Source organism: Castor canadensis, chromosome 14 (assembly GCF_047511655.1).
Source record: "Castor canadensis chromosome 14, mCasCan1.hap1v2, whole genome shotgun sequence".
Classification (NCBI taxonomy): domain Eukaryota; kingdom Metazoa; phylum Chordata; class Mammalia; order Rodentia; family Castoridae; genus Castor; species Castor canadensis.
Genome location: NC_133399.1, coordinates 3,124,509 through 3,144,459, shown reverse-complemented (window position 1 = coordinate 3,144,459; position 19,951 = coordinate 3,124,509). Strand labels below are relative to the sequence as shown.

General features: G+C 37.3%; 1 non-coding gene across 1 annotated transcript; it reads right to left on the bottom strand.

The window, feature by feature from the left end:
* Window positions 1-15,773: 15,773 nt before the first annotated feature.
* Window positions 15,774-15,877, bottom strand: LOC141417024 (U6 spliceosomal RNA). Its single transcript, XR_012441658.1, has one exon. It is a non-coding gene; the product is annotated as a U6 spliceosomal RNA (small nuclear RNA).
* Between the last annotated feature and the right edge of the window lie 4,074 nt (window positions 15,878-19,951).

Genomic DNA, 19,951 nt, shown 5'->3' with positions numbered 1-19,951 from the left:
TTGGTTTTTGGTTTGCTTGTTTTTTCCCCTTTGGTGAGACAATGACAAACTTCATTGCAGACACCAACACCAGGACCCGAGGCTAAAGTACTAACACCAAAATGATTAAGACTGCAACTTTATTGCATTTGAACTTGGGGATTTTTTTCTTTTTTTTCTGTTTTATTATACTCTCTCTGACTCTCTAATGCCTGTTTAGCTCACCATTGATTAGTACACTATCTCTCCCTGTTTATTTTTTGAGTCTGGGTTTGTGTGTGTGTGTGTGTGTGTGTGTGTGTTTGATTTTCTTCTTCCTTTTTCCTTTACCTTCGTTGCTTTCCCTCTCCTCTCAACCTTCCATTCTAGATACCACCATTATTATTATTACAAGCTAGAAAATACTGAATTACACACAGTACAGGGACAGTAACAAAGGCAAGGGGAATGATGGAAAAAAGAGGGAAACCACTTCCCCCAATAATAAATTAGTACAGGAACAAGAAGGAAATGAAGAAAGCAGATACCCACATGCAGACTCCAAAAAAACGAAGACAAACTATGCCAAAGAATCCAATGAAGCCCACAAGAGCACTCTGAAAAAGAAATCCTGCAAGTAATCAATGAGAATTTTAGAGAGATGATACTGGATATGGTCAACCAAAATGTAAAGGAGACACTCAAGAAATTCAAAGACAACAAAAATAGGGAATTTGAGAAAACACAAGAAGAAATAAAAGAAACTATAGAAGCACTGTGTAAACACCAAAGTGAAATAAAGAACATGATTAACAAAGAGATAAATGAACTCAGGACAAAAATAGACAACATTAAAGAGGAAGTGACTCAGGATATAGAACATAAGAAAAAGGAATGCAACAGAAATGCAAAACAAAATGGAAGGCCAATCCGGCAGACTAGAACAAGCAGAAGACAGAATCTCAGAACCCAAAATTGAAATGGTAATTAAAGGAAAAACAGAAGAACTATTAGTTAAACAACTCAAGACTTGTGAAAACAAAGTGCAAGAACTTACTGACTCCATCAAAAGACCAAACCTGAGAATAATGGGCATTGAAGAAGGAGAAGAGGTGCAAACAAAAGGAATGCATAATATATTCAACAAAATAATTACAGAAAATTTCCCAAATCTAGAAAAAACTATGCCCATACAGGTACAAGAAGCCTCCAGAACACCAAACAGACCTGACCAAAATAGAAATACCCCAAGATATAATTAAAACAACAAGTAGAGAGACTAGAGAAAGAATATTGAAGGCTGTTTAAGAGAGAAAAAACAAATAACATGCAAAGGTAACTCATCAAAATCACAGCAGACTTCTCAACAGAAACATTAAAAGCAAGAACAGTTTGGGGTGAGGTCTTCCAGGCACTGAATGAAAATAACTTCAACCCCAGGATACTCTACCCAGCAAAATTATCATTCAAAATAGATGAAGCCATAAAAGTGTTCCATGATAAGCAGATACTAAAATAATAAAAGACCACAAAGCCACCACTATAAAAGATTCTTCAAGGGATTCTGCACGCAGAAAGTGAAACCCAACATAACCATGAAAGGGCAGACAGTACCAAACTACAGGAAAAGAAAAAGCAAGAAAATAAAGAGTGACATCGATTTAGCTACACACAATCAAACCCAAACAACTAAGACAACTAAATGACAGGAATCACCACATACCTATCAGTACTAACACTTAATGTTAATGGACTTAACTCCCCCATCAAAAGGCACCATTTAATGAACTGGATTAAAAAGGAAGATCCAACAATTTGTTGATTACAGGAGACCCATCTCATCAATAGTCATAAGCATAGGTTTAGGATGAAATTCTGGAAGAAAATTTACCAAGCCGATGGCCCCTGAAAACAGGCAGGAGTAGCAATACTTATCTCTGACAAAGTAGACTTCAAACTTACATTGATCAAATGAGATAAAGAAGGACATTCCATACTAATAAAAGGGGAAATAGACCAAAAGGAAATAACAATTATCAACCTATATGTATCCAATCTCAACGCACCCAATTTCATCAAACATACCCTGAGGGACCTAAAGCATATATTAACTCCAATACAGTGGTCATGGGAGACTTTAACACCTCACTCATCAATAGATAGGGCATCCAAAGAAAAAAATCAATAAAAAAATCCTAGATCTAAAATATAACATAGATCAAATGGACCTAGTTGATGTCTACAGAACATTTCATCCAACTTCTACACAATATACATTCTTCTCAGCAGCTCAAGGAACCTTCTCTAAAATACATCATATACTAGGGCACAAAGCAAGCCTCAGCAAATATAAAGAAAATAGAAATTATACCATGCCTTCTATCTGATCACAATGAAATGCAACTAGAGCTTAACAACAAAAATAAAGACAAAAAACATGCAAACAGCTGGAAACTGAATAACTCATTGCTTAATGAACAATGGGTCATTGATTAAATAAAACAGAAAATTAAAAGGTTCCTGGAAGTCAATGAAAATGAAAATACAAACTACCAGAACCTATGGGACACAGAAAAGGCAGTCCTGAGAGGAAAGTTTATAGCCATAAGTGCATATATTAAAAAGACTGAAAGATCCCAAATCAATGACCTAATGATACTTCTCAAACTCCTAGAAAAACAAGAACAAGCAAATCTCAAAACAAATAGAAGGGTAGAAATAATAAAAATAAGAGCTGAAATCAATGAAATAGAAACCACAAAAACCATACAAAGAATTAATGAAACAAAAAGTTTGTTCTTTGAAAAAATAAACAAGATAGACAGACCCCTGGCAAACCTGACTAAAATGAGGAGAGAAAAAACCCAAATGAGTAAAATCAATAATGCAAAAGGGGAGATAACAACAAACACCAGGAAATCATCAGAGACTACTTTCAGAACCTATATTCAAATAAATTTGAAAATCTTGAAGAAATGGACAGATTTCTAGATACTTATGATCATCCAAAACTGAACCAAGAGGAAATTAATCACCTGAATAGATCTATAACACAAAATGAAATTGAAGCAGCAATCAAGAGTCTCCCCAAAAAGAAAAGTCCAGGACCTGCTGAATTCTCTGCTGAATTCTATCAGACCTTTAAAGAAGAACTGATACCAACCCTCCTTAAACTGTTCCATGAAATAGAAAGGGAAGGAAAACTGCCTAACACATTTTCTGAAGCCAGTATTACACTTATCCCAAAACCAGGCAAAGACACCTCCAAAAAGGAGAACTATAGGCCAATCTCCTTAATGAATATTGATGCAAAAATCCTCAATAAAATAATGGCAAACCGAATTCAACAACACATCAAAAAGATTATTCACCACGACCAAGTAGGCTTCATCCCAGGGATGCAGGGGTGGTTCAACATGCGAAAATCAATAAACATAACAAACCACATTAACAGAAGCAAAGACAAAAAGCATTTGATCATCTCAATAGATGCAGAAAAAGCCTTTGAAAATATCCAACACCATTTCATGATAAAGGCTCTAAGAAAACTAGGAATAGAAGGAAAATACCTCGACATTATAAAAGCTATATATGACAAACCTACAGCCAGCATTATACTTAGTGGTGAAAAACTGAAACCATTCCCTCTAAAATCAGGAATGAGAAAAGGATGCCCACTATCTACACTCCTATTCAACATAGTTCTGGAATTCCTAGCCAGAGCAATTAGGCAAGAAGAAGGAATAAAAGGAATACAAATAGGTAAAGAAACTGTCAAAATATCCCTATTTGCAGATGATATGATCTTACACCTTAATGACCCAAAAAAACTCTACTCAAAAGCTCCTAGACACCATCAACAGCTATAGCAAGGTAGCATGATATAAAATCAATAGAAAAATCATTAGCATTTCTATATACTAATAATGAACAAACTGAAAAAAATACGAAAACAATTCCATTTACAATAGGCACACACAAAAAAGTCAAATACCTAGGTATAAACTTAACAAAGGATGGGAATGACCTCTATAGGCAAAACTGTATATTTCTGAAGAAAGAGATTGAGGAAGACTATAGAAAGTGGAGAGATCTCCCATGCTCATTGATTGGTAGAATCAACATAGTAAAAATGTCTATACTCCCAAAAGCAATCTACATGTTTAATGAAATTCCCATCAAAATCCCAATGACATTCATCAAAAAGATTGAAAAATAAACTGTTAAATTTATTTGGAAACACAAGAAGCCACGAATACCCAAGGCAATATTCAGTAAAAAGAACAATGCTGGAGGTATCACGATACCCGACTTCAAATTATATTACAAAGCAATAGCAATAAAAACACCATGGTACTGGCACAAAAACAGACATGAAGACCAGTGGAACAGAATAGAGGACCTGGATATGAAGCTACACAACTATAACCAACTTATCTTTGACAAAGGCACTAAAAATATACGATGGAGAAAAGATACTTCTTCAATAAAAACCGCTGGGAAAACTGGTTAGTAGTCTGCAAAAAACTGAAACTAGATCCATGTTTATCACCATTACCAATATTAACTCAAAGTGGATCAAGTATCTTAATATCAGACCACAAACTCTAAAGTTGGTACAGAAAAGAGTAGGAAATACTCTGGAACTAATAGGTATAGGTAAGAACTTTCTGAATGGAACCCCAGCAGCACAGCAACTAAGAGATAGCATAAATAAATGGGACTTCATAAAACTAAAAAACTTCTGCTTAACAAAACAAATGGTCTCTAAACTGAAGAGACCACTCACAGAGTGGGAGAAAATATTTGCCAGCTACACATCAGACAAATGACTGATAACCAGAATATATAGGGAACTCAAAAAAATAAATTCTCCCAAAATTAATGAACCAATATAGAAATGGGCCAGTGAACTAAAGAGAACTTTCTCACAAGAAGAAATTCAAATGGCCAAAAAACACATGAAAAAATGCTCGCCATCTCTAGCCATAAAGGAAATGCAAATTAAAACCACACTAAGATTCCACCTCACCCCTCTTAGAATAGCCATCATTAGCATCACCACTAGCAACATGTGTTGTTGAAGATGTGGGAGAAAGGAGCCCTCTTACACTGCTGGTGAGAATGCAAGCTAGTACAACCACTCTGGAAAAAAAATTGGAGGCTTCTTAAAATTCTAAACATAGATCTACCATATGATCCAGCAATATCACTCTTAGGGATATACCCAAAAGAATGTGACTCAGTTCGCTCCAGAGCCACCTGCACACCCATGTTTATTTCAGCCCTATTTACAGTAGCCCAGTTATGGAAACAGCTAAAATGTCCCACTACTGATGAATGGATTAAGAAAATGTGGTGTTTATACACAATGGAATTTTATGTAGCCATGAAGAAGAATGAAATCTTATCATTCGCAAGTAAATTGTTGGAACTGGAGTACATCATTCTGAGTGAGGTTAGCCTGGCCCAAAAGACCAATAATTGTATGTTCTCCCTCATATGCAGACATTATATCAAGGGGAAACACAACAAGGGGATTGGAATCTGATCACATGATAAAGCGAGAGCACACAAGAGAGGTATGAGGATAGGTAGGACACCCCAAAAACTAGATATCATTTGTTGCCCTCATTGCAGAGAAACTAATGCAGATACTTTAAAGTAACAGAGGGCAATAGAAGAAGGGACCAGGAACTAGAGACAAGTTTAGTTCTAGAAGAATTAGTCTTGCACTGACTTCAAATTCAAAATGTTGACTAGGTATATAACGACATTTCAAATGACTTAGAGAGCTATCAAAAAATTGAATCAATAATGACAAGCATCAGTGCAACCCTGTTTATGGAAACATGGTAAGCTAGAAATACTATAAAATGGTGAAAGATGTTTCAAAGTATTCTGAATTATGGACAAGTATAAAGTAGGAATCTAGACAAATTTTAATAAGAAAGGCTTGCTTTATATGTTTATGATTTCCTTCTAATAAACCTTGGTGGACTACTGAAACTCCAGAGGTCAGTTAAACTGAAGGGTTAAGGAATGGAAGCTGTAGTGCATTAAGAGGTTGAATGTCTGTGAGTGATTAACTCCCCCCTAGTCCATTAGTGGGGAGTACACTGTCCTAGTCTATGGGTGGGTAGAAGACTCACAGAACTCTCCAAAATAAAAAACCTGGATGATAAATAAAACTATGCCATATCATAACTCTTTTCAATTGTCTGCACCTTGCATCCACTAGTACATTTTAAATTAATTGTTCAATAAATCTAAAGACAGGAGACTTATTGAGTGAGAGTGGAATATTACTAGACCAGTTATCAATAATGAGGCAAAAAGGGCTTTTGCTAATGGTCAAGGGTTGGGTATACTATTTGATGTACTTTGTTTAGTGAGGAACTATGTGTCATATTGATAGAGAGTTAGTAAGAGTATGAACTAGAACCTTTGTATAGATTTTAGTTAGTGCAACAGCTTGTTACAGGAAGTCTATAGAATTAGAATCTTTTTATCAGCATAGGTGAAGGACTGACTGATGTGGAATTAAATGTTGATCCAACCATCAAGACCATGAGCCACTGGCCTCTATGATGATAGCAGTTCATTGAATCCATCATGCCATAGATTAAGCAAAACAGTATTGGTTTTTATAACTACCATGGGAATTAATAGGTTCACATACCTTAGGGTAGAGCAGGGGTTTCAGTTTAATCTCAAATTTCGGTAATCACTACTACTCAAAATGAGATGACCATACCTATGTTGATGAATCCTTGTGTAATACAGTGTAAATTAGTGACATAATAGCCCTAATAGGCTTGGTGAGCCAAACAAAATAACTTGGTAAATTCATATGAAAGAAAAGATCTTTTGGTTTTTTTTTTTTTTTGGTGGGACTGGGATTTGAACACAGGGCTTCAATTTCAAAGAGGGTGCTCTACCACTTCAGACATATCTCAAGCTTGTTTTTCTCTAGATAGTTAGAGATCAGTCTCCAGAACTATTTGTACAGGGTGGCCTTAAAATATGATCCTCCTGACCTCAGCCTACCAAGGATTTAGGGTGACTGATGTGAGCCACCAGGATACAAGTTTTTCCTTCTGTATTTTGCATTATAATGATCTTTCAAATTGGAAGTTGAAATAACCATTGTTGGAAAGAGATCTCAGTTACTGATTAGCTGGTTTGCAGTAGGGAAGATAGTACTAGGAAGAAATTAATACAAATAATAAAAGGTGTCATGTTCTTTTTGTAGGGTTAATTAAAAGTTGAAGTCCTTCAGTTCATTTCTTTTTTGTTTGTTTCATTTTGTTCAGTTTAGTTTTTTAGTGCTTCAGATGGAACATGTGGCCTTGCTCATGCTAGGCAATCGACCTGCCACCAAGCTATTCATTTCTTTCTCAAGGATTCATTTATTCTCATGTTTCAATGATTTGGTGAAAGGCAAATCTCCAAAAATAGCCAGAGCAAAAAGATTGAAGCTGTGGTTAAGTGGTAAAGAATTCACTTTGCAAGCATAAATACCTGAAATTAAAGCCCTGTTCCACTGAGAAAAGAAACAGAACAATGCAGGAAATAATGACAGATAACTCAATATGCCCATCAGCCAGCTGGATGAAATTGTTACAGAATTAATTAGTTAATGCCTGATAAAAACATTTTAATGAACATAATGAATGCTCCCCAAGATTCAACATTCTAGGCTATAATATGCACTTTAAATAATGTAGATCTATAGAACTCAACAAAATCTTTTATTCCTTGAATAAGAGAGTTGTTCCTATAAAGCTGCATAGTACTTGAAATCGGGTGAGTCAGAATTAAATGCTGGAGGGTGTTCTCTCCTTTCTGAAGGTGTAACTGTGGTTATCAGGGACCATTTTCTGTACAGCATTTTGATTTTAACATGCATAGTTATTCTAGATTCACACTTCTCTATGAATACATGAAGAAAATCTGTGAAGGGAGACTCAACAAAAGCCACGGTTTGGTAGTGTCCTAGAGAACGGGTTTTTGCATTTGGCAGTTTCTTTTGATAAGAACTTTAAAGTGACTGAATTGAGATGGACTGAATTGAGGAATATAAGGTATTTATTTACCAATGTAAATGATCAATAATGCACAGTGGCGCACCAAGCTATATGCCATGTTGCCTAGTGTCCACTGATGAGAGTCTTCTCAGAACCATCACTTTGGCAGCTGAGTGATTTCCACTTAGTGCAGAAACTTAGAGGACACCTGACTGCAACAGCAGCAGCAAATGTCGACAGTATGTCCAGCATGCTGGGCAAAGAGGGCCACAGGCACATTCTCAATGTATGGATTGATCCAACTTTTGATGCCACTCACTCTTTGGCCCCAGAAGCCTGCAGAGTGGGGCCAGGCAGGGAGTCATGAGCTTTCTGGACCATCCCTGTGAGGTGATTCATCCTAGCCCACAGTCCTAACTGGACACCTCTGCACCACACATGAGGCTCCCAGTCTGTGTGGTGATGGCAGGGTATTCATTGAACACTTTGGCTTGTTCATGTAGTTTGTGTGGGGAAGGAGCTCTGCAATGCAGTGCACACCCTTTGCTCTTTCTGTAAGGTGAGTTTCTGGGTTTCCTATGATACTTCCAGGTTCAGGGTTAACTGGACTTACGTTCAGAAACTGTCCTCTGAGGCCCAGGATTCTTAGTGCTGCCACTAATCCCTGAATGTCTGTGTATCCACTACATTGCCAGACCCATTGGAAATGAGTGACCACATACATACATGGTTGCTCTTGCAGGGGAGAGGGGACTTGGTCCTCTCTCACATACCTGTTACTGTCCTCAGACTATTTCTCATTTTATAATGACATGATTAATGAAGGACATGTTTTAGGTTTATGTATTACACTAGAGGATTTCCCCAAAAGTAAGGTATGTGATCACCCCAATTGTTACACAGAGAGCTTTGCTTTTAAAGGGAGGAGAAATGAAGAAATCAAAGAAATTGAGAGAACTTGTGGAATGGCTTAAGCAGTAGAGTCCAAGCCTAGCAAGTGTGAAGCCTTGACTTCAAGACCCAGTACCACTCCCTCCAAAAAATCCACTTGATTTAGAGTTGCTTTGTTTGCACTGATAAGCATTATTGAGGCAAAATCATGAGCCTTTGGGAAGATGTGGGAGCATGTCAGAAGTTGTAAAGGGTGGGTGCTTAATGTAACTCTTATATGAAGACTGTTTGCTCGATTGTACATAGTGCCCTTTCTGTGAGATCAGGTGATATATCCTTGGACACGAATTGTGGAATTCTCTCCACAGACTGTTGGCCCAATTTCCAAGTGGAAGAAGCATTTTCCACCCTGAAAACTCAGGAGGAAGTTCATTTATTCACATTCGTTATCATATATAAATGTAAGTACTGAGTACCTGCAAGCATCAGAACGGGGAAATGGTGAGATGGTGGCTGGGCATCTGCAGTGCTGGGTGGAGGGACTGTTGGATCCAGAAGCAGCAGTGATTTTGACTGGGCCCTTGTCCGTTCTGGAGTTGGGGCCCTTGTCCGTTCTGGAGTTGGGGTCCTGATCACAAGGTTGAAGCCTTAGGTCTGCTGCCGCCTGGTGGGTAGCTGTGGACTTGGGGACTTGAACCCAGTCCTATGTAACTGTGAGGCGACTTCACCCCAGCCCACAGCAGTGCTGGGAGTTTCTGCCTTCAAATCCCTATCTGGCAGACTAAGGTGGCTGGGGATACTACCGAGTACTTTTGGAGTTTTTGCTGGAACAAAGCACTGCTGTGAAGTGACCCCATAACTGTTTACTGGGACATGGGCTCCCTTTGAGTCTTTCAGGTTCAAGTGAAGCATGGACTAAACTCTGTAACCTGTCCTTCAATCCAGTGCTTCTAAGTGCTTCCAATAAGTCCCTAAATTTCCACGAATCCCACACATTGCCAGATTCATTGGAAATATGAATCCACATGTGCACGTGGTTGGCTTCCTAGTGCAGGGGACACTTTTTGCCCGTCCTAACTTTACTATTAATTGTCCACAGGTGGGTTCTAGAATATTGTTTTATAATTAAATGCCAATTAACTTAGATCATGACTTTAAGATTTTTCTAGAGGGAAATCCCCCAAAGTAATACATGTATTCATCTCAAGACAGAAATGTGACTTGCTCTCAAAGAGAGGAGAAAACAGGAGAAGAAATAAATTGGGAGTGGACAGACATGGAGATTGGCAAGATCAGTTTTCTCTGTGATCATGTGGGTCTTGTTTGTTTCATTGCTACTTGTTTAATTTTTGGGGACTGAGGTTTGAACTCATAGTTTTGCATCTACAAAGCAGTGCTCAACTACTTGAAACACATTTCCAGTCTATTTTTCTCTGGTTATTTTGGAAATGGGGTCTCATAAACAATTTTTATAAGCTGAGTTTGACTCTCATCCTGATGTAAATTTCCCCAGTACCTAAATTTACAGGGAGGAGCTACCAGGGCTAGGATCTTCAGGGTCTTTTTTGGTTTTTTGACTGCACTGGGATTTGAACTCAGCTACTCACACTTGGTAGGCACGTGCTGTTACAACATGAGTGACTTCACTAATTCTTTTTTGTGACAGTTTTTTTGAGATAGGGTCTCAATAACTATTTGCTAGCATGGACTTTGAACCAAGACGCTTCTGATCTCTGTTTCTGAGCAGCTTGGATTACAGGCATGAACCATAGGCCAAGATCACAGATCTTTGTGATCTTATGGTGACACTAAAGTGTGATGTGTTTGATGACTCAGGCTCAACTTTGTCAAAATTCACCTTGCAACTATTCACAAATCATGTTGAAGATATTTGCACTGATTACTTCATAATCATTTTCAATGCAAAAAAAGGCATTTGGAAACTGTATGGGGAAATGTCTGAGTTTACAAAAGGAGTAATGGGAAGAGGGTTGACTCTGTGCTGCATTTCTAGCCCAGAAATGATTGGAAGTGTGGGTTAATTGCAGCTATTTATGAGAGTTACAACACTGAGAATATATCATTCATCCAATTTCCTTTTGTGTTGTGGTAGTTGGTAAGACAGAGTGTAATTTGTGTCAATGAAGAAGTTTGAGAGGCCTAGCCTCAGAGAAGAACACCTTTATATTTTTTCTAATGGGGAAAAATGTTCATGCATTTGGAAGGTGATGTGGATGTGCAGTATAAATTAAAACTTTTGGTCCTTGTGTCAGTTTCTACACAGAAATTCTGAAATCATTGATATTTCTAAGGCAATTGGAGTATATTTGGTTGTTTTTCCTAAGCCCCTTTGAGGCAATGTTTGCATTTTTCTTGTGACTTGTCTTAGGGTCATACCTCTCTATGACTTTAGGAAGGTGACTGGTGTGACCAGAGATAGTAAACAGGTACTGTGGTCGTTGTCTGTTTCACACTGCCTAGAAGTTGGAGGGACCATGCTAAGTCTGGATGGTTTCAATCAATAAAGATTTTCACTGAAGGACAATTAGTTGGTTTTTGAAAGTTGATTGGTGTAGGTAACACTGCATATTTGTTATCAGAAGTGATGGCAAATAAATCCAGCACAAGTCATGACATTTTGGATCTTTGGGGGAATGTTTGGTAATGTTACCAGAGTGTCCATCCTGGGTACTTATGTATGTGTGAGATGAATTCAGGGAAAAGCAAAAGTGAAGCATTGTTCATTAAGGAAAGAGTACACACTGAATAGACTTCATAGGTAGCAGTTAGGCATAAACCATGTAGATATACTAAGCAAACCTAAAATGGTGGAAGAGATCAGACGTTTTCTGAAAATAAACATTGCAATTAGTACATCTCAATGTACATTGACAAAGATTAAGATAGTTCACTAAGGTCAAAGGATGTCAGAAGATGACTCTGAGTATTTCCCTCACCTTAAAGTGGGTTCATGACAACAGTTGCTGGAGCAATAGATCTTTAACAAAGACTCAAACCCATAAACCATATCCTTTGTGGTGAGGTTGACCCAAAAGATTTTTTCACTTTAATTATGTAAAGTTTCCCTAGTGTTCTACACTGTTAGCAGAATATTCTTTTAGGGTGGGAGTTGTGGGATTGGTACCCTATAAAGTATGAATAATTTAAATTTATTAAGAAGCTTTAATAGTGTATGAATTTATCTGAACTTTTATGGATGCTTCTTTATTCTGTGATTTGCAAATATGTGGAATGTTCTAATTTATTACACTTGTTCATTAGGCATTAAACAGCTTCTTTATATTCTGTTGCTTGTACTATACTGATGACCTGTGGTGTTCAGTATTTTTCCAACTTGTTCCTTCATGGTATTCTCACCCCCCATTTCACCCCTTCCTCTCCGCCTGTCATTCTTCTTTTGGTACTCCTTTGTTCTGTGTAAATGGTACTCTTCTATTAATTTGAAGTTCAGATGGTTATTATAAATTCATCAAAATGATGTGCTGGGTATTTAGTTGGTGTAGTACAACCTTCTCAAATCCTTTATATACCCATTTATTTACTTATTTATTACTCAGGGTCTTGTGATTGCTAAGGCATGCACTATACCACTTGAGCCAGCCTGACGATTGCAGTCCTTTATTAATTATTTTATCACAGTTTCTGTCTTGATTTATGATACCAAGCATCTGTAAAATGTATTGTTAGTAATTTCCCAAACATTTGAAATCCTTTCTAAGTAAGCTAAATGCATTTCAGATAAAGATGTGCTGCTTCATGGACAGGGCAGGCATATTGGTATGTTCACTACTATTTTTCTTCAACCCATACATATCTCTCTTACTAATTTTTCCTATTATATGTTATGATCACCTAGTCCATAGTTCACTTTCAATGACTTTAAGGAAAGGTTTTCCTTGAATACTAGTAGTGAGGAAGAAAGCAAAGAATTTTTATGAATTTAAAAATTTCTTAGCACTGTTTTTCTTTATGTGATCTAAGTTCTTAGCTCATATGTTTTTGTTTCTCTGTAAAGATCTTTCAATAATTTACAAAATTCAGATACTGGTTACCCATTCTGTGAATTTTAAAGTGTTCTCTCTCTTTTCTGGCTGCATAATTTCAATCATTTTCATGTTGGTTCTTTGTTCTTCTTGTTCTAGTCCACCATTGAGCACCTATAACAGATGACTTCATTGAACTTGTTGTATATTCTTCTTCATAATTTCTATATAATCCTTTGATGATTTTCAATTCGGTACTGATATTTTCTTCTTTGTACATAGTATTTACCCTTTTTGTTTCTTCAACATGCTTGCCTACAATCCTTTGATTTTACTTTAGAGAGGTCCAGTAAAGGCTTATTAAATGGGTCCCCTGCCCTAGATTTTTCAGCAATCAATATTCTCATTTTGAAAGTAGAATGTTGGACCCAGGGCTCAAACTCCTCAGATTCCACAGAGTAGGTCCAGCTAATTACCCTTTAATTTCAATAAAAAGCATGGTGAAGGCAGGGAAAAGACAGTTATTACACAGATAGGGAAGCTATTACTCTGTGGAATGAGGCAGAGTAAGTACTCAGGTTATGTTCACCTTTGCAGTGTAGAGACGTGAGATATAGATTTAAATAGGCAAAGAACTTGGGGCAGGGACCAAAAATATGCATAGTTAAACAGTTCAAGTCACAGGTGTGGTCTAGTTGTTATAACTCAGCTGTAGTTTTGGGAGAGGTTCTGGAGTTGTTATCTTAAGGGTGTTCCAGTCAAAGGACGGTCTACTGTTGGGGGTACGTTTGGTTTCATGTCATGAAGAAAATATCTATCTTTCCTGTTTTTAGTTAATTCATGGACTGAGTATGGAGTCCATGCTTTTCACCAAAAGCAGTCTGAGGAACTCTTACAATGCTTTTGATTGACGATCCACATTTCTCTGTCTCTTCGTATTTGTTGTTACTTGTCCCCTGTGTGTGAAGAGTGGTTATGATATTATCTTCATGCACAGTTTTTCTATTTTCCTGTTTTTTCACCATGTTTCCCTTTTTCTCATGAGGAAAATTTGCACTATCATATGCAACAGGTATTTCATCAAGATTTCTGGCTTATTATTTTTGGTAGTACTGTGGTTTGAACTCAGGGCTCCACACTTGATAAACAGGCACTTTCTCACTTGAGCCACTGCACCAGCTCGGTGATTTCTAAAATGTTCAAGTTTTATCTTTCCCCTTTCAATGTATAGATAAGCATTGGATATCCATGGCTATGTATTTATGGGGCTCCCACAAGACCTCATTCAGGAAAAAAAAGAGTGTTCAGGATTCATAGTGTTCTGTGTTCTAAAGTTCCTCCAGTTTACTTCTTCCATACGTACATTAGGTCTCAGCATCCAGAACATGAAACCGCATGGAGTAGGCTATATTACTGTCTCCAAAAATGTTCTTGTGAATATTAACAGTAATCACAAACCAGATCTTAATATTTTCTGCTCTGTATCTTGAATTTGAGTATTCTTGTCTCGTTTTTCCCCATGACTCTGCCCAACTTACGTTAAAGAAATGCTAGCTCTCCACAAATTGTATATTTTTACTTTATTACAAAAACTCAGCATACCATGTGCTGTTTTTACCATGTGACCATTGCCATGTACTTTGGGCTCTCTTCCTGTAGGATCCCTCTGAAGAACATAGCAGAAACATGCAAATAATCATAGCTATCACTGGAGTGTATTTTTGTTTACCATCCTAGGCTCCCTGTCATGAACATTATAGAAATGTGCAAATAATTTTATTTATAATAGAAGCAAATTCATTACGTTCAGTAGAATGTTGTTGATGTAAATTACTTCAGAACACGCTCCCTTTTCACAATTAAGTTGTTAAAACTTATCCCAATAACAGTTCCCAGATATCAGTAGACGTGGAACTTTTCTCATGCATGTATAACACTATTCAGTCTTAGGACACTTGGTGTTACTTTTATGGGAAGAAGTAGTAGGAATTTGTAATGGGAAGTGCTAGAATCTCAGTGTACAACATGCAATTGTTGGGACTAGTAACCAAATATGTGTTTATGTTCTACTCTCAATGTAAAAAATAGTTCCAATGAAGTATCAGAAGAACTGTGTGATTTGTGAATGTAGATGGTGGATGAGAGCGTGATGACCCTGAACTGAAGTATTTGGTGAATCCATCATCATGTGACTTTCTTGCAAAGACAGTCTCTATTTCAACTAGTATGACCTTCACAATTGTTTTGTAGATGGTGTGGGATGTGGTAGGAGCCCCTGACTTTTGAGTACGTGATGCCACTTGTACTTGGCTTGGTTTCCTTCACAGGTAGGATAAATATTATGAAGAGAATATTTGAAAATTTGAAAAGTGTTCATCTTCCCCACAAATGGAAATGCACAGTGGATTGAAATCTGTCATTTTACTTGCTGTTGTTTTACAAACATCTTCAGTATAGGAAGATTGATGACATGTTTGAGGTCTATCAGCAATACAGCAATTTCACAGCAGACTGACTAAATAGGGAAACCCTGTTTCAATAAATAACACACAAAATATTTTTAAAAACAAGTAAAAGTCCAGTGAATATTCTTCATATAGTTGAATGCTGTATATGTAATATGACCAAATTATAAATTTGTGCAGAATGTTTCAGGCCACATGATCAAGCTATAAATTTATTGTTTGAGCATCAGATTTATGTTTGCCATTCTGAAGCTTACTTGTAAGCCTTGCTGCAATGGAACCTGAGGAAAGAGGACTGCTAAAGCACATAGTTGGACATTGGCAGCACCCTACTTCAAATTATAACAGCTCTATAAAAGAGAGTACATGGATTAATGTGACATAACTGTTACTTATGTTTGAGTCTCATGGGTACTGACTTTAAAAAAAATATGTAACACTTCAGGAGTTTGCATGTCATCCTTGTGCATGGCCATGTTAATCTTCTCTATACCATTCCATTTTCAGTTTATGTGCTGCTTAAGAGAACATGATACTGTGTTAATCGGATCAATTGAGGGGAGAGGTTTTTTTTTTTTTGTCTTTAATTTTTTGGTGCTGGGATTGAACCCAGGGCCTCACACATGCTAGGCAAGTGCTGTACCACCGAGCTACATCCCAGCTCCAGATCAGCTGATAAGGTGTTTCTTCTTTGATTTAAATCTGTGTTGGATTTATGAGTGAATTCAAATACATTTTCCACTAGGCTTTAATTTTATGCAACATATCAATATGTTTCCCTATCAATGACCCAAATGCAAAGAGATTTCCTCTGTCACTTGGATATCTAACCATTTTCCACCCCATGGAGCTCTGCCCTGATCTCATGTGAGGTTTTTCCCCAATAGCTAGACCAGCACTCACTGGATCAGCAACTGACCCTTGCTGGGAGTTCCCAGAGATAAGACAATGCAGGGACCTTTCAGTGCTAAAGTTCCAGACTCAGGAGCTTATCAATATGGCCTGTCACCACTGCACCTCGACTGAATGCCTAGAAGAACAGAGAACTTTCCTAGTGCAAGTTATGAACAGTCCATATGTCTTTAGACTCTACACTGACAGTAGTGTTCATTGTGCTTCCTGAGTCTCTCTTTTTCTTTCCTTTTAGCCCCAGCTCTTTGCTACACAATGAAGCTGTCTTTATCTCCTAGTATGAACTATGCACATTTTGTGATGTTCATATATTTTTGTCTATTTTCCATGAAATTGCACTGCATGTTTTGTGAGGCTCTTGCTTTCTAGTACATAAATCTGCTCCTTGATCCTGTGGATGCCACAGGCTTAGGCTTTATTTTTCTCTCTCTCCTGATCCTCAGTTTTCTACTTTGTAAAGGGTGCTGGACATTACTGATCCTTCAGTGCCTTCCCATCCTTGCCCAATTTGAAAGATAATGCTTCACAATCTTTCTGGCTCTATGCCTCAGTGGTGCTAATAATTCACTGATGTGCTAGTCCAGCCCACCATCTTCACATGAGTTGTGTAGATTCTGATCCCTCCCCTTAATCATATTTTCATGCTCTGTGTTTTATGTATTATTGATATGATATGGTTTCATTTGTTTTTCTTTGTTGTTATGTCTCTACTAGAAATCAATTCTTCACTGGTGGAATTGCTAGAAATCATAGAGCACCTGCCTAGCAAGCATGCAGCCTGGAGTTCAAACCCCAATACTGCCAAAAAGAGAGGAAGAAATGTTTTCTTTGACTTACCACAGGGTTACATAAAATATATTATGGCTATTCAAAATTTAGCAAACAAAATTTAGCTTTAGTTTAATATAAAGACAATTTACTTTTATTTTCTTCTCATTCTACATTCAATATTATTCATGTCACACTTTACATCTCTCTATACTTTCTATTCATTAATAAATAGTACATGTTTACTTGTTTTTAGGGTTTACTTCTCACTGAAGTTGGAAAAAATTTTTGTAGTACCTGGATTTGGACACATTTGCTAGGCAGTCATCCTACCACATGAGCCACTCTGCCAGTGCTGAAGTTAAAAAATTTTACCCTCTGCCTTACAGTATTACACTATTCCAAATATGAGTAAGATTTACTTTCATCCAGTGGGATTAATACCATTTTCATGCCATTTTAAGGTCACTTTGTTTAATTTTTGCTTTTGTCATCTGTAAACTGTCTCACCACCTACTTAAGGAAGACACACTAGAATATTCTAAACAGATCATCACCTTTGATAAATGGAGTTACAGCACAAGCCTGAGGAATCCATATTTCAATAAGGACTAGTGGAGTTAGTGATGTCCTGACCTAAAGTCAGAGTTTCATGGTCTTTCTGTTTGTGCATAATTGCTCAAAGCACAGATTTGGTTGACTTTATTACTTAGCAATACCACCTCACAGAAGTGCTTGCTTATTTGATTTGTTTTCTTATTCAATGACTGAACTCTTCATATAAAAGGAATAAAAATCTGTGAAATTTTATTAGCATATATTAATTATTCAAATTAATGGATCTCAGGGCTTTGCATTTGCTTGGCAGGTATTGTACTACTTGAGTCACACCTGTAGCCCTTCTTTCTTTGACTATTTTTTTTTGAGATCAGGTGTTTCCAATTTTTGTTTTGACCTAGGCTTGCCTGGACTCAATCCCCCTCATTTCCCAAATAACTCAGATTACAGGTAATGGACATTGGTTCCTGGCTCAGTATGATATTTTCATACATCTGTTTTTTTTACTTTGATCGCACTCTTCTACACACTCTTCTCACCCTCCTGCTTCTCCTCTTCCTTTCCTCAAATACTACCTACTTTCATGTCTTTTAAAATAGTCATCATATGTCACATAAAAACTCTTCCTATATAGAAGAATTTACACATGTCTTTGTATATAGACACTTGAAATATAACACTGTTCTGATAATATATACATTGGAAGATATTAATGTAAACTTTATAATATAGATACATATAAAAAACTTTTGAAAGATACATAAAAATATAGAATTTTTTGTATAAACACAAATTCTCCATATAAATATAGAAGATAAATAAATGTTCTTATCTGAAAAATTCACAAAATAAATACCTTTGTGCCATAATACATAAGAAAAATGATGAGCAGAAAACCCTTCATCTGGTACATGTCATTGGCCTTTGATCCTGATACTCACAAAAATACTAATTTTGCTTGGCACCTATGGATCATGCCTATAATTCTAATTACTTGGAAAGCTGAGATTGGGAAGATTGTGTTGAAGGGTAGCCTGGGCAAAGAAGTGACCCCCATATTCAAAATAATCAGAGGAAAATGGGCTGCAATAGAGTACCTGGTTTAGACGAACAAAGCCAGGAGTTCAAATCAAAAATCCAAAACAAGTGAAAAACTGAAATATGTACTTTGCTACATATCTTTCTCAGACTGGTGTATTTTACACCAGCAAGAGAAACTGGTCTAATACAAGCAGGTTCTCTATTCAGTCCTGTCCACAACCTATTAAGATAAAGATATTGTGCTCGCAAAAAACATGCCTTGGTATTTATACAGTCTTCCTGGATTTGAAGGATGACGTTTACTAGGAAGGGCCTTGCTAATGAACTGAGCTACAGGTATATAGTTGGGAAAAGGCTGACAGGGACATATAGGAAAAGGAAGATAATGATAACTCCACATAAGCAATGGATTTTGGAAGGTATTACCAGGACCCAGAAAATGGAAGAAATGGTGGCTACATGTGATGGGACTGTAGTCTCTGCTTATTCAGAAAACAGAAAACTAAAGGGAGAAGGTGCTACTGCTGATAATTTTGAGATCTTCATGGAAAGAGGTAAGATGATGTCCCAGATGCTGGTGAAGAACTCATGGAATGAAAAATGTGTTGAAAATTACTTCTAAATTGATCTTATCAAGTTAGAAATGACAGCTTCCAGGCTCTGGGAGAGCAGGAAACAGTATATTAGTCAGCTTTCACTCTGTAACAAATTCTTGAGGTAGTGAAGCTATAAGGGTTCAAGTTGTTTTTTTGTTTCTAGTAATGGAGGTACCCATCCATGATCAAATGGCTCTGTGGGATTTGCACATGGAGCCTGGCAGCACATAGGATGAAGAGCATGTGGTGAAGCAAAACCATAAACACCATGGCAGGGAGCAGAAGAGCAGAAGTAGAGTAGGGTCCAGTGAACTCCCTTGATGGCTTGTCTCCAAATATCTGAAGACCATACTTGGCCCCAACTCTTACAAGTTTGAAAACCTTCTAGTAGTCCCAAGCAGAGGACAAATCTCTCACACATTTGCCTTTGGATGACATTAGTTCAAACTCTTGGCCAGTGTGAGCAGTTCCCTTGACCAAATTGGGAGTGACTGGGGATTGAGAAGAAAGACACAAAGACAGACATATAGAAAATCTTGGGGCAGGGTGGGTCCACCACTCCTGATGAGCGATGCTGGTGACCCCCTCTGCCTTCACTCACATTTATTTATACAGCAATTGTGGGAAAGCAGGGTGAAGGGCAGGTTGAGTTCTCATGAGTCCAGTCCCATAGGGAGAAGGAGCAGTGCAGCTGTGGTATGTTGTTATTTACTGCAGACTATCCTGAC